The sequence below is a fragment of the Pinus tabuliformis genome, chromosome 8, assembly GCF_031772625.1.
Source record: "Pinus tabuliformis cultivar Carrire ecotype Pingquan chromosome 8, CPIR1, whole genome shotgun sequence".
Taxonomy (NCBI): domain Eukaryota; kingdom Viridiplantae; phylum Streptophyta; class Pinopsida; order Pinales; family Pinaceae; genus Pinus; species Pinus tabuliformis.
Genome location: NC_142294.1, coordinates 1,227,036,457 through 1,227,051,278, shown reverse-complemented (window position 1 = coordinate 1,227,051,278; position 14,822 = coordinate 1,227,036,457). Strand labels below are relative to the sequence as shown.

The 14,822-nt window shown below is 36.2% G+C and overlaps 1 pseudogene; it reads left to right on the top strand.

Moving 5' to 3' along the window:
- The first annotated feature begins 1,175 nt into the window (after positions 1-1,175).
- On the top strand, positions 1,176-1,724 carry LOC149239816 (protein FLX-like 2; annotated as a pseudogene).
- The last annotated feature ends 13,098 nt before the right edge of the window (positions 1,725-14,822 follow it).

Genomic DNA, 14,822 nt, shown 5'->3' with positions numbered 1-14,822 from the left:
TTGCCTCTTGCTTGCGATGTCCACCCCCTTATATGGTTGTTTTGGACACTCCAAAACAGGCCTGAAGAACACTCTCAGGCAAACGACATTCCTCTGAATCTCATTATCCCCCTAACATTATCAGCTTTGGCATCAAGACATCTATTGCCAAAACTTTTGCTGCTCTATGCCCATGCCAAAATGCTATTAGCTAGCATAATATTTACTGTAATTGTGTCCAAGAATAAAACGTGAAAAATGAGAAGCAACTAGTAATTTCCAGCTGATTTTAAAAAATCTTTTCTGTGACAAATATACCAACAAAATCTGAGCACGATTTTAGATAAGGCCAATCCTTTGGAATAGACCTAATGATAGGGATAAGGGCCAGAGTTCTAATTTTGCTACTTGGTTTGAAATGTTTGAATTATTTTTTAATTTGACTAGAAATAGACACTAGCCTTTTTTTGCCCTTAAATTGTCAGTGCATGGCATGTCACTGTTTGTTGCTACACATTTTGTTGCATGGTATTTTCTATATTGCCTTGACAATAACCTTTGCAATCGTGGATCGGTGTTGAACATTGTTAATGCTATATATGGTTGCATATCAAGCCATAAACGTTGCTTTAGTGGTTTTCAGAATCTCGAATAAGCTTTTGGGGCTAGGTGCAAGTACCACGAGTCTTTGACATAAGAGCACTGTCTTTTATGCAGTAGTTTAGCTAGAGGAAAGAACTTGTTGTCTGCAGTTTTCTAAAAAATGAGCCACAAATGAGCTGCTTCTGATATGCCTCACATATTCCAGGGAATTGTCAAGCATCTCGTTTATAGATTAAGCATTTTCGAAAAATTGCAGATGAAGTTTTTCTTTGCCAATTGTTGTAGTTGTCTTTTTTTTTTATCGAGTGACCTTTCGTATTTAGGGACAAGCACCAATTGCTTGTACCTGTATTTTCTCGTCACTGGTTGGGTTCCACCCTCTACATCATTTTTTGTTTGTTTACCATTTTACTGTAAACATCCTTTGTAACCTTCCAGTTAAGTTGATTTAAACAGAAGATAGATCGAAATTTAATTGAAGGAGGTTGAATATTTAAGATATTTATGGCTTTTAGAATGCTTAGTACAATAATTATTCAATAATCGGTTGTTCATCTCATGAATCAGGAAAGAGGTTGATTCAACTTTCCATAATGGCTCGAAGAAATCGCCTACCTGCATACCCCCTTAAGGGCGGTCCACGTACTATGCCTCCTATGCGAGACGACCCTTATGCCAGGGTCCCAGGGCCTTTGTCACCTCACCCTGCCCTTGTTGATGTCTGCTATGGAAGAGGACTAGGCCCTCTGACTCCACATCCTGCACTATTAGAGGAGAAACTTTCGTGCGGCTCATCATTAAGAGATTCAGGGATTTCTTGTGGAGAACCAGCGGCTTGCTGCCACTCATGTAGCTTTACGACAAGAACTTGCTGCCGCGCAGCAGGAGTTGCAACGCTTGAATCATGTACCTGGTGGAAACATGTACCTGGTAACATGCAGGATGATAAAGAGCACCAACTCAGAGATTTGTATGACAAATCCATGAAGCTAGAAGCGGATTTGCATGCGAATGAGCCAATTAAAGCTGAACTTATGCAGCTGCGTGCAAATAATCAGAAGATGGGTGTTGCAAGGCAAGAATTGACAACTCAGGTGCAAGCACTCCCACAAGATTTGGAAAGAGCACGAGTTGATATGTAGCAGGTGGGTGCAATGAGGGAGAGAGATAAAAAGCTTGCATCGGGAGCTACAGTGAGCAAAGGTAGTAAACTTCTTGTAGTTCTTCTATCTGTTCAAATGTTCATTGATAATATTATGCAACTGCTCATGTTTACATGTAAACGAAACGGTGGCAGGCGTACATGCAAGTGGTGGTGTACATGCAAGTGGTGCGTACATGCAGTCATTGTTCAGTCATGGATAATACTATAATATAGTTACATGTAATGGTGGATATTCCTAACATTTAATGCTTTAAACTAATACTAGTATTAGTTTACCTCTCTAATTTTTTTTTCAAAAAATGCGAAAGGAACATATTAATATAAGATATGATTTTAGTCACTTATAGCCTCCCCACCTCAGGAAGAGGCCAAATAAGATGATTAAATAGATTTCCTTATAAAACTACATGGTGATCTTTAAAGAGTTTGGATAAAATTAGGTTATCCATGACAATGACCAGCTAGGACTAATGTTAACTCACATTTTTCGATTGCTATAGTCCCCAGATGGCAGGGACTAATAAGAAAGTATTAGGTAATATTAGGTTATATTTATTTTAATTTTAAATATATTAATTATTTCATTTATTAATGGTTTTAAAACAATTTGTTTTCAAAATTTATAATTTAACATAAGTTTATATTTTATGAGATTTAGGTATCCTAATTTTTTTTATGTCAAGAAGATTTTTACAATTAATACTGTGAGATGTATTCTCTAGTGAAGAGTTTAGTTTATTTTCTTAGTTTCTTAGTGGATTTGGACATAGTTTATTTCTATATTATTTCTAATTGGTACACTATCAATTAAAAAGTATTCTTACATAAATTTAAATTTATTTGAAATATTGAATTATGGTGATTCACTTCATTTATAAAATATGATTGCCATATAAATGATGGAAAATGATGTCATCTGCTTATATCAATCACATCTACTAATGTGACCATGCTAGTATATTTTAAATTTAGATTCTCATCTTCATAAATAATGATCAACACTACCATCACAATCATATTACAAAAATAATATATTAGATTTTTATAATAATTTTATTATTATTGTATTTTTAATTATATTATATACTTTATTTGGGTCTACTTAACAACATTTGTTTGCTCCTTTGAAATTACATGTTCAAGTCCAAAGAAAGTCTAGTTTGTATTTCTTCATAAACAATAATAGTCAAATATGTGCGTGGAGATAGGTCTCTCCAAACAAATTTAAGAACATTATTATTATTATTATTATATTATTTTGAATAAAATATGAAATTTTGGATTGAAGTTAAATGGACATACTGAAAACCCTTGTTATAAAATGTCATTGGTTGAAATCCCCTAGTAAATCAACCTCACAGGAAAAATAAAAGGAAAAAAAAAAAAACTTTAAACTCAATTATAAAATTTATATATTTTATATAATTGTAAACGAAGTAGATAACTAAAATTGGAAAACAATATATTTATCAAATCAATTTTAATATTTACTAATAATTTCAAATTCATCTTAGAAGATGTCTCTCAACATCTTAGAAGATGGTTCACAATAAAAGGACATTCATTTTTGAGAATATTTCCTTTTAGTATAACTACTTCAATTCATTAAATACACCTTATTATTTTAGATAAATATAATTAAAATATACACATTTTAATGTTTAATCTAATTATAAAATAAAATATTATAATATATTTTTATTTAATTTTTTTAATATAAGATAGATATACTTTTAGTTTTATTAGTTGTTATCTTTATTTAATTTTTAATATAGCTGTTTTTTTTCTAATTTCTAGAAATATTATTTTTTTTAAAATTAATTTATCAATTTAATTTTATTGTAATTTTTTTTTTAATTGTATAAGCTTGGTAGAACCCTTTTTCTATTGATATTTCATGAAAATAAGTATGATTTCTACAAAATTGCAGGTGGCCTCAACCTGCCCATAGAAAACAGGCTTGTTGGTCACCTATTTACATCGAATGCTGTCCAAAATTTAAAAAGAGTTTTTCTTACCATCCATGCTACATTGGCAACTTTATCAACTATATAATTCTTGCTAAAAAATAAATGCTAGCCGTCATGTAGAAAATATTATATTGATTGGTCTGCTTCATTCATCTGAAGAATCCACAGGGGCTGGGGCTTTCGCGCTTGAACCTGGAACTTCACTTCTCATCATATTATGTAGGCTCTATTCAATCTTGTTCATAGTGAGGTTGTAGTTATAGAACTTCATTTGGACATATTGTATATCCCTTTGCAAGTCCTTCATACTTGGCTCATCTGGTCTATCCTCCTTTGGGTCTTCTCTTTCCTTATAGGTTTTCATGGCACGGGCCAAGATGTTTTTCATGACCCAATACTCTTAGATAGTTTGGCGAAACAACGTTTGGCGAAACAACGTTTGGCGTCCTCTAGTATTCCTTGGGTCTTTGATAGTTGTTTCCCATTCCTTTGCCTCAATCTCTTGATTTTCAATGTTAGTGTTTAGTTATCTTTCCCATTCAAAGATTACAACTTTCACCTTATGCGGGGTTCCTATGTAGTATGTGTTAATCAGGTTCTGCAACACTCCTTCCCTGTTTTCCTGCCACTTTTGCTTGAAGTTGGTTCCAATCCTTTCATTTTTTTCCATTCTTTCCTAGTCTTCTATTTCCTTTCCTTCCCGGTTGGTTACCTTCCTTTGCCATCCAATTCTCCTTTCTGCTTTTTTCTTCCCTTTCCAAGTGGCGCACTTGTACCAGGGCTGGAGCACAGTTTAAGTGTCGAGTCTTTGAAGTTCTCTGCACTCTGATTTTTATGCTACCTATAACAGAAACCAGGAATACAACATTGTAATTCATCATCAAATTAACCATAATGGACTCATAGAAATTTTTTCTCTGTGACTTGGTAATGAAATTGATTTCTTTCCTTCTCGTCTTGTTTGGATACTCAGCGTGAGATTTGGCCTCTCTTGTTTTGGAATCCTTGCAAGCTTCCCCATTCTGGGTGGGACTTCTTTGGCACAAGCGTTTTCATCCACTCCGTTCCCTGAGAATTGTGTAAACCCCATTTACAACCTTATTCCCCGCTCCCTCCACAAATTTTTGAAGGATAATGACCTCCCCATCGTCCCGATTGCTTCCCATGAGAATTTTAAGAGCCCAGCTAACTGGCTCCCATGAGGCTTCCCTACACCTCCACGCTACTGTAATTGCAACCATGCCCCCCAAATTCCCAATATTCTTTCTGCCCTGGTTATCACCACCCAAACAGGAAAGACATTGCTTCTCAATCTCCCACCATACTACAATTCTTATTCCAGTCCACAAGGAAGCTATCCTTCACCATTGGGTCCCCTTGAGGGAGCTAAGTAAAAGCCTACTTAGAGCATTTTCCCTCCCCCAATTGCGTCCCCAGTTACTGCACCTATTCAGTGAACCTTATCTAGGTCCAAGCTTGACTTTGGATTGAGGAATATCAACCCTATCAACAATTCAAGGGAAACTTATAACCTTCCAAACATTTCTGAGACACCTTCCTTCTCGAGCCACATCCTAACCATAACAACTTATAAAAAAGTGTTCCGACAGACGTAGTGGAAACCCCTTTGGATGACCCAACTAGTTGCAGAACAACTCAACTTTCTACCCATACCATGGGACCTGTCTACCTTAAGGCCAAGATCAAGTTTCCCAAACCCCATTCCCCAAATGACAAGCCGATCGATCTCTCCCAAAGATAACAGGCCAAAACCCCAAGAAGATCAGGAGACCTCAACAGTGAAAACCACTGGGAGAACCATTAGAAATATCCAGTGATCTACTTCCAGATTCAAATTTTCCAGAGAGTCGTGAGTGAGGGCAGAGAGGACATACCAGTTCTTGCAAACGATAGTTGAATGTTGCTCGATGTCCTCCAACCCTCGACTTTCACCACCTTCAGCTACACGTCCTACCTTGTCTTGCTGCATGTGAATGCCTCTCAACCTAGCCTTCTTACCATTTTGATTTTCTATCCACCTGCCCCGCATGCTGCCCGAAGGACTCACCACGTGATCTCTTCCTCTGTCCGCCGCCCTTTCTCCTGCATGATAGTCTCGAGATGGGGTTCCACTGACTTTCCCATAATTACATATCATTAATTCTCTCCTACCGTCGACTGCTCTTGCCATGAGTTTTCTACAACGCTTTTCCACTTGCCAGCTGTCAATGCATTTGTCATTGCCTTCTTCCCTATGCCATTCTCGACACTTGACCATCCTCTCTTACCTCTACCCACTTGAGCGTCTGCCCCTGCCCTGTATTTCCGATTACCCCACTACAATTTTCCAGCTCTCGTGGCCCTGGCCAACCTCTTCTCCCTCTACCTACCGTACCAACTAGTTGGCTGATTCACCCTCGGGCCACCATGGTCACTGACCATCCTCTCCCTCCTCTAATTTGCAAGGCCTGTCACACCCCAATCGAGGGTTTTCTCCTTTTTCCTTATCTATTCTTAGGATTTCCTCTAGACTTCTCATGCCTTTCATTTGACTTAACTCCTCACCCCTTATATCAAGGTTGCTACCTGCCTGCCCACACCCCCAGTTGGCTAGGTTGTTTGCTGCCACGTTACCCGATTTGTGGACATGCGTCGGGACAATATAGTCTATCCTTCATATTAGATTTCCTATTTCTTGGACCAACCGTGTTGTCCTCCAACTTTGGCTTATTTTCTCCCATCTGGTTCCTTATTGTAGGTTTTTTACCATTTCTATTGCCAGTTTTGAATCTCCCTCCACCTCAATTCTATGAAAGCTTTCCCTCTTTGCAATTTCTAGCCCCTGCTTCAGTGCATAGAGATAAACTTCATTATTTATTGCAGTACCACAATCCATATCAAAAAGACAGATGGAATTGCCTTGGGAATCTCTGAACACGCCTCTGGATCCAGCCGCCCTCGGGTTCCCTTTTGCTACTCCATAAAAATTAAGTTTGATGAAGTCTTTCTGAGGGAGCACGAAGATGATTGGGGAATTGTTGGGAGGATATTTCTGTATCCAAGAGTTATTATTCATCATGTTGGGATTTAGGCTTAATCCTTCCAATATTCGACCTTCCTAAGGATTGGTTTTCCAATCCTCTCAGTACAAGTTCTCTACTAGGATCATTTCTATGATATTATGGACAATCATTCCCCATAATTCTCTGTTGTTCTCTTTTCCCCTTTGAAAATTATTTTGTTTCTTTCCTTCCACACCGCCCAAAGTAGGAACCCTAAGAATATCTGCCAGGCGCTTTCAGAATGGGATTCTGGTAAGGCTTCCTTCTCCATTTTTTCATTGTTAATTTCATGCTTATTTGATCCCTATCGCTAAGGCTGAATATCTACTCATGGTTTTGCCAAAGATTTTTTTTGTAATTGCAAGCGTTTGTTAGATGTTCCATTGATTCTGATTGTCCTTCACATGTACAACAGGATGATGGTCCCTGCAGCCCCCTTATCTGTAGTTGATACCAAGTGAGTTCTCTACCATGCCAAGTCATCCATAGAAAGAAAGCTATTTTCGGCCATAACTTGTCTTGTTAGATTCGATCCCATATGGGTGGCCCTTGCTACTAGTCGTGTGCTTCTTGTAGGTGGTATCCTTCTTGTATGGTGAACATAAAGAAAGCTATTTTCGGCCATAAATTGTCTTGTTAGATTCGATCCCATATGGGTGGCCCTTGCTACTAGTCGTGTGCTTCTTGTAGGTGGTATCCTTCTTGTATGGTGAACATCCCTTTGATTTCGTACCCCCATATTATTAAATCTGGTCCTTCTGATATCGCAATTTTCTGGGACTCCATCGCCTTCTCCTATGTTTCCCACTAAATGGATTCTAGAGCATCTCGCCAGTCTTGTTTCTGCTTCCATTTTCTCAAGTGTTCCCTTGTGTCCGAGCCCCAAAAAAAATCATTGTATGATTTTTGCAGGGTTGTTGGTGAATTGGCATATTTCCTCCAATTCAAGTTTATTATGTAATTTTTTTCTCTGCTTCCATGCCTCGTTCCAGAAATTGGCTTTGTCTCCTCCCCTTATTTCCCAGAAACTACGAGTTCTTATCAATTCTCTATTTTCTGATGCTAAATTCCATATGGCTGACCCCTTAACATTTTCTTGGACTCTTAGCCTTCCTTATATTGATCGTGGCATTCCATATTTTCTCCCCCACATTTCTTTCCATAGATCTGTTCTTCCCTTAATCCATCTCCACCATAGCTTGGCCCCCATGACCTGGTTTAGAATATAAGGGTCTCTAAGACCCAACCCCCCTTCTTCTAATTGCTTGCTAAGCCAATGCCAAGATAGAAGGGCCCATTTTTTTTCTTCTTTATTTGGCCTCTGCCATAGGAATTTCTTAAAGCTGTCAATCATCCCTTGACATACTGTTTTAGGAACAACTTGACTAGATAGTTGGTAGATCAAAATTGACTGAAGCACTACTTTCAGTAATATTACTCGACTTGCTATATTCAATGTTTTGAAAGTCCAGTTCTGCATTCTCCCTTGGAGTTTCACCAGCAGAGTCTTCTAGTTTGCCACTCTGATTGGGTGGAGACTTAATGAGATCCCTAAGTATTTCGAGGGGATATTACCTATGTGGAAACCCATAATTCTTGCTAGAAAAGCTCATGATGGGGTTGCAGTATTGAAAAAGAAGATGTCTGACTTATCCTTATTAATCTTTGTCTCAGAGGCGCTCATGAAATTATTCGATATTTCCATCAGGGCTTTGGCTATCTTGGGGGTTGCTTACCCAAACATCATTATGTCCTCAATAAATTGTTGATGTGTTAATGACAAATCATTGCCCCACATTCTGAGACCTGTAATTGTTCGCCTTGCATTTTTTCTTTTACATATCTTCCCAATCCTTCAACAGCCAATATGAACAAGAATGGGGACATTAGATCACCTGGTCTAAGCCCCCTTGTTGTGTTAAAAGCCTCCGTAAGAGCTCCATTGAGGAGGATTGGGAACACCGGGGTCGAGATCATTGACGAGATCCAACTTATCCATCTAGAATCAAAGCCAAATGCTTTTAGGATACCTTGTAGGTAATTCCAACTCAGGCAGTCATAAGCTTTCGATAAATCTAGTTTTATCATCATACCTTTAGCTTTTTTACTTTTTAGGGAGTGAATTGCCTCTTGAGCCGTAACAATTCCATCCATAATTTTCCTCCCTTTAACAAATCCAATCTGCTCTTGGGAGATTAATCCATGTAGGATAGGTTTGAGGTGATTAACCATGATTGTGGCCATGATTTTATTACATTGCAAAGAGCCATTGGTCTGAATCCTTGCAGTTCTTCCGAGTGGTCAGTTTTAGGGATAAGATCTAGGAAAGTGTAGTTGAGGGTTGGATGTATTATTTTATTGCATCTAGACTCCTCCATGATTTCCACAATATCTTCTCCTATGAACAACCAAGTTGCCTGAAAGAACTCTGCTATGAACCCATCCAGGCCCGAAGATTTGTTCTTCGCAAGGCCTTTGGTAACTACTTCCACCTCATACCTAGTGATTTCCCTTAGTAGGGCCAGGTTTTGATCCCGACCCACTAATTGGGGGATATGTCGAGTTATTCTAGTTATGTTCTCATCCCTATCTATATTGGGTTCTGTCAGCAAATTTTGGAAGTGGTGGACTAGCAAGCTCTCCATATCTTCCTTTTGAGTGAGATGGTTCCATTCCTCATCCACTAAGGAGAATATCCTATTATGCTGATGATGTTGAATCATTTCTTTGTGAAAAAATCTAGTATTCCTTTCACCTTCCTTTAGCCACTAAATTCTTGATTTATGTTTCCACAGGATCTCTTCTTGTTGCCTCCTTTCCTCCAAATTATTTAGCAGTTGTCCTTCTTCCTCCACTATGGTTTTAGTTCTTCCATCATTTATTATCTGTTGTTGCACCTTCCTCATCTTTGCCTATAGCAGTTCCTGTTCCTATTGTATGTTACCAAACTCTTCCCTATTCCATTTTTTAATTTTGTCTTTAAGTTCTTTGAGGCGGAGTTGGAAAGTATGCATTAGGTTTCTTCCTTCTTTCTCACTTTCTTTCCACCACTCCTTCATTTTTCCAAGGAAGGTCAGATCTCTTAACCAGAATGCTTCAAACCTGAAGGGTCTCTTAGTTTGCCCTTGTTTCATATCCACTTCTAGTCTAATCAGCCAATGATCTGAACCCAAACATGGAAGGATGGATGCTTCATAGTAAACATCTTTGCTGATTAGGCTTTCAGTTACCAAAAATATGTCTAGGAGAGATGCTATTTTCCTATTTCCTCCTCTTCTATTGTTCCACATGTACCTTCCATTGATTGTTGGGATGTTCACCAGATGTAGCTCTTCTTGGATGTCCCTAAATTGTTCCATTTTAGGTTCCTCCCTTCTAATCCCTCATTCTTTCTCCTCTAACAATGTTATCAAATTGAAGTCACATGCAATCAACCAAAGCTTTTCCTCACGCATTTGGTTTAGGGTCATTATATTTTTTATGAAGTTTTACTTTTCAATTGGAATGTGCGGGCCATAGAATACTGAGAGCATGAACCATTCTTTAGTCCCTATGTTTTTGAACCGAAGCCTTCAAATTTTCTAGACACAATTTATGATCCAAGACAACTGCAAAGGTTCTTAGGAAGTCTCAACTACATAAGATAATTTTATGAAAATTAGGCTAAAAATGTCAAAACCTTGTAGAAAATAATCAGAGGAGATAAATAGACAACTGTTATGACAACAGCAATACAAATCATCAAATGAAAGGTTAAACGTTTGTTAAGTTTTTTTCTTCCTCGCCATGAAATACCATATATACTAGAGATAGATACCTAAAATGGAGTTTGCGTAGGTTTTTTATTGAAGAACATTCTAAGAGAGAAGAAGTATGTTCTTATGCATCATGATGCTTCAATGACACTGAAATATGATATCGATCATCTCACAAAGAAATTCTTGTCGTAAAAAATGTGATCAAAAGATTCAAATTGTTCCTTAAACCATTCAAACTCATTGTAATAAGATATCTCAAACACATGGTAGGAATGTTGTGAAACAATAGGTTGCTTGAACAAGGAAACAATAGAATATTGAGATGGAGCTTATGGCTAGATGGATTTGATTATGAAATTGAATATAAAAAGGGAAAGGATAATTTTCAAGAAGATCTTCTTACAAGGGAGGAAACACCTAAAGAAACCAATATGTTTAGTTTCTCATAGGCTTCAACTTCAACAACTACAACAACACCACCCCATACTCTAAAAGGATTCATTATGTTCTCTTATATAAATATTGATACACAAATTTTTGTTATGATTGTCCTTTAGATAGATTCAAAGACCGTCTAGCATATGAATGTATTCTTAAACACTAGATCAATGGTAGTCATAGTAAAGTAAGTAATATCATGTTTTTTAGTGAGTCACCCAAGATGTATCAAGGGCTTATTAGGTTTGAGCCTTTTGTACACCAATGGTATATTTGTCTCTATGAGCCACGATTAACCTATACCGACTATTGTAACATGGTGAGGTATGTTAAACATGTCAAAAGAGTATGAGTGAATGTAGCTTTATGAGAAATCACTATAATCACTAGCCACCGTGATTCAAAATATTAATATATGAATGGTGCACAAGGGATGAATATTTCTATAGCATTATACATAACTATTTCATCTACTATATCCAATAAGAAATCTAAAAAAAAGAGGAATCTGAATCATGGTTTTACTTCCAAATGGAAAAAAAATTCAAAATTCTCAAAGTACAAAGAATTAGATCACCAAAGAAACCTATGTATAAAGAAATACCACGGTTCTATGGAAGGGTGTGCAATCGAGTGGATAAAAGAGTGCCAAACATGTATGGATCTCTTTTCTTTCTATGTTAAATTTGTATGCCACCTGATGTTCAATCTTATCACTCACCAAGCCCTAAACATTTGTACTACTCTAGTGACAACAATGATTAAAATATTCTTTGTAAGGAAGCATTATGGGCTAAGTCATGTCTCCTCACCAAACAGTGAGTATGACTAGTATTGTGGGATTCCATAAAATATCCACTGTGTAAATATTAGGATAGATATCTAGGACATATATGTACCAAAACGTGCTTTTACTAAAAGTTGATGAGTCCCCATATGTTGAAATTATCCAAGGGAAAAGATAGTATTGGATCATATATGGTACCTCATTAATCTTTAAGGACATTTAGCATCTTTGTAGATAATCATTTGTATGTATCCTTCTACCAATTTACTTATAACATTAATATAAATGAGTCCTCTACCCATTCATTCATCATGAAGAATTGGGAGAAATAATAGAGAGAAATTCAATATTTTGAGTCTATGTGAGTTTGTAAGAGAAACCAAATGCATGCTCTATGTTTACAACTTTGTGAACCCTAGATTATCAAAACCTTGTTTCTTTTCATAAGTTTGTTGTTTGAGTATTTAAGAAAGGAATTGATGTACTCTCTCTGCTATTTAAGATTAATCTGATCTTAGCACATAAAAAATTTGACTGTTAGTTTAGTAACGCTTTTGTAAGGTTGATTCATGCAATAAGAAATCTATGGAATTATATTAACCTTGGAAACAAGAAATCAATGAAGTTTTCATTTCCCTCTTACACAATTACGTGGAGGTTTATATTGCTATTTACATTAGAATTTTTTTGTTTCACTAAATAGGAAATCAACAACTTTTTCGTTCTCTATTACAAAAAAATAGGGGGTTATGTTATTGTTTGTATTGGCTTTTATGTTTTACCGTCCTAACGATTTCCAACACAACATGGTATGACATCTATTTAAATTAATACAAAATAATTAAAATGGAATAAAAAACCTAAGTAATATAGGATATTAAATAATTATTTATATAATGATTATAAGAAAATTAATTCCTTGCTCATCAATAGTGTGTCATGTTTGTGCAATAATAATATATAACAAGAACTTTAATTCTTAAACTACAAAGTAATGCAAGTGCAAGTTTCCCTAGTAAATAATTATATTTCCTTAGGATTAATAATATATGAACTAACATGTCAATGGGAATGCAGTAGCTAGCTCTCTCCTGCAATACTAGGTGATACGTTAAGGAAATGGGGATAATACTTCCCCCTTCTAGATAGGCCAATGATGAAATATTTTTCCTCCTAAACTAATTGATACCATAGATTAGTGTAGACTTTAACCATGTAAAATTAGTTATTATAAATATATTTTTAATAAAATAGAAATGCAATGGAAAATACATAAATTAACATAGAGATGTTATCTTAGAAATCAAAAATTGGGAAAACCAACAAGGTTATTATATATATATATATATATATATATATATATATATATATCACAATATTACAATTATACAATATATATCTAGTGGCATCCATAAATAGAAAATCCACTTACCATGGATTAGAATATGATTGTATTTCCTTAATCAAAATTACAATGGGGAAAACCACCATGCACCACTAAACTTCTAAAGGAAAAAGTTGTGTCAAAAGCCACGAAAATGGGCACAAAAAACCATCAGTTTTTTTAGGAGGAACTGCTCTCAAACCCCCACATTAGGTGGTTTCTAACCCCTACAAATTCCTCAGGCAAGGTGGGATTCTTACCCCATTACCACCACCCCGAAAAGTGAAGGTTGTGTTGAAAAATGTAGCAAGAAATTCTCAATTTGATTTTGGCTTGATTAAATTGAGAAAATTCGAATTTCCACATCAACATGGAACTTGGATGCATTTAATTGAGGTGACATGGATTTTGTCACACAGTTAGCTCAGTAAATTTGAGTTAGAGGAGTTATATTTTAGTTAAGCATGTGCGATTTCTAATTTGTAGCAATCAAGGTTAGTTATTTCAAGTTGTTTTCAGTTAAACAAGTTCTAACTATTGGAGGAACTAGTGGTAGGTTAGTTGTGTAGTGAGACTTTAATCTAAATTAGTGATCATCCAATTAACTAATCAATTAACCCAAAATAGCTAGTGCATGCTGAGAATTCGAGTTCCCTAGTAGTGGTGGAGATTCCAAGGGAGTGAAACATCATTTGTAGACTAGTCTTGAGTGTAGTGGTGTTGCATGCAGTCAGATGATCAACCTTGGGAATTGTGAAATCAATTTGGAGGAATTTCCTAAACAATAGGAACATAATTTATCAAGAATTTCATAAGGAAATAGTGGCTCAAGCAGAGGAAAAAATTGAGTATGGTTGGGTTAGAGTTTCTCAGTGAGAAGAGAGATAGGTTATTCACTTGCAAGTTATGCTCAGTGGAGCAAAGAAATTGTAATACATTTATATTCATCAGAATAATGCAAGCAAACAAAGGGGTATTTAGCATATTTCTTTCGATGGAAAAATACTATGTGCATGTGTTATTTCTCCTTGCATGTATGTGATTGATGTTATAAATTTTGAATTGAATTTTGCAAAGCAGTAGAGTGTGTTTGTGTCTTGTGATTTTGATTAAAAATTCATGAAAAGTTTCAAACATACATCATAATTTCTATATGGTATCATAGCAGGATTCACATTTGAACAAGAATTTTGAAGTTGTCTCTAACGAGGATCGAATTTTGAAGTTCAATGTAGTAGGATCTCTACAGAATTGGGAAGATGACCTTCAACGGGATGAGGCTAGATTATGTCTTGGAAGGAAACTCTAATTTTGTTGCATGGAAGGATTGCATGGAGGTGGTGTTAGATGACAATGAATTTCTAGAATATGTCAAGACAAACATTGCAAAACCACAGGAATTTGATGTCCAGAACCTTGTTCAATGGAAGAAAGATGTAGCCAATGCAAGGAGAATAATCTTGAAGGGATTATGGGATCACATTGTCTCCAATATCCATGGGAAAGAAAATTCACTCATAATGTGGAAAACACTAACATAATTGTTCAAGAATGGTATTGACCACAGGAAGTTGGCGCTCAAGGATAAACTTTGAAATATCAAGATGCAAAAGAATGACACTATTCCGCAATATTTGACCAGGTTCACACAAGTTCATGATGAACTTGGCGGGGTT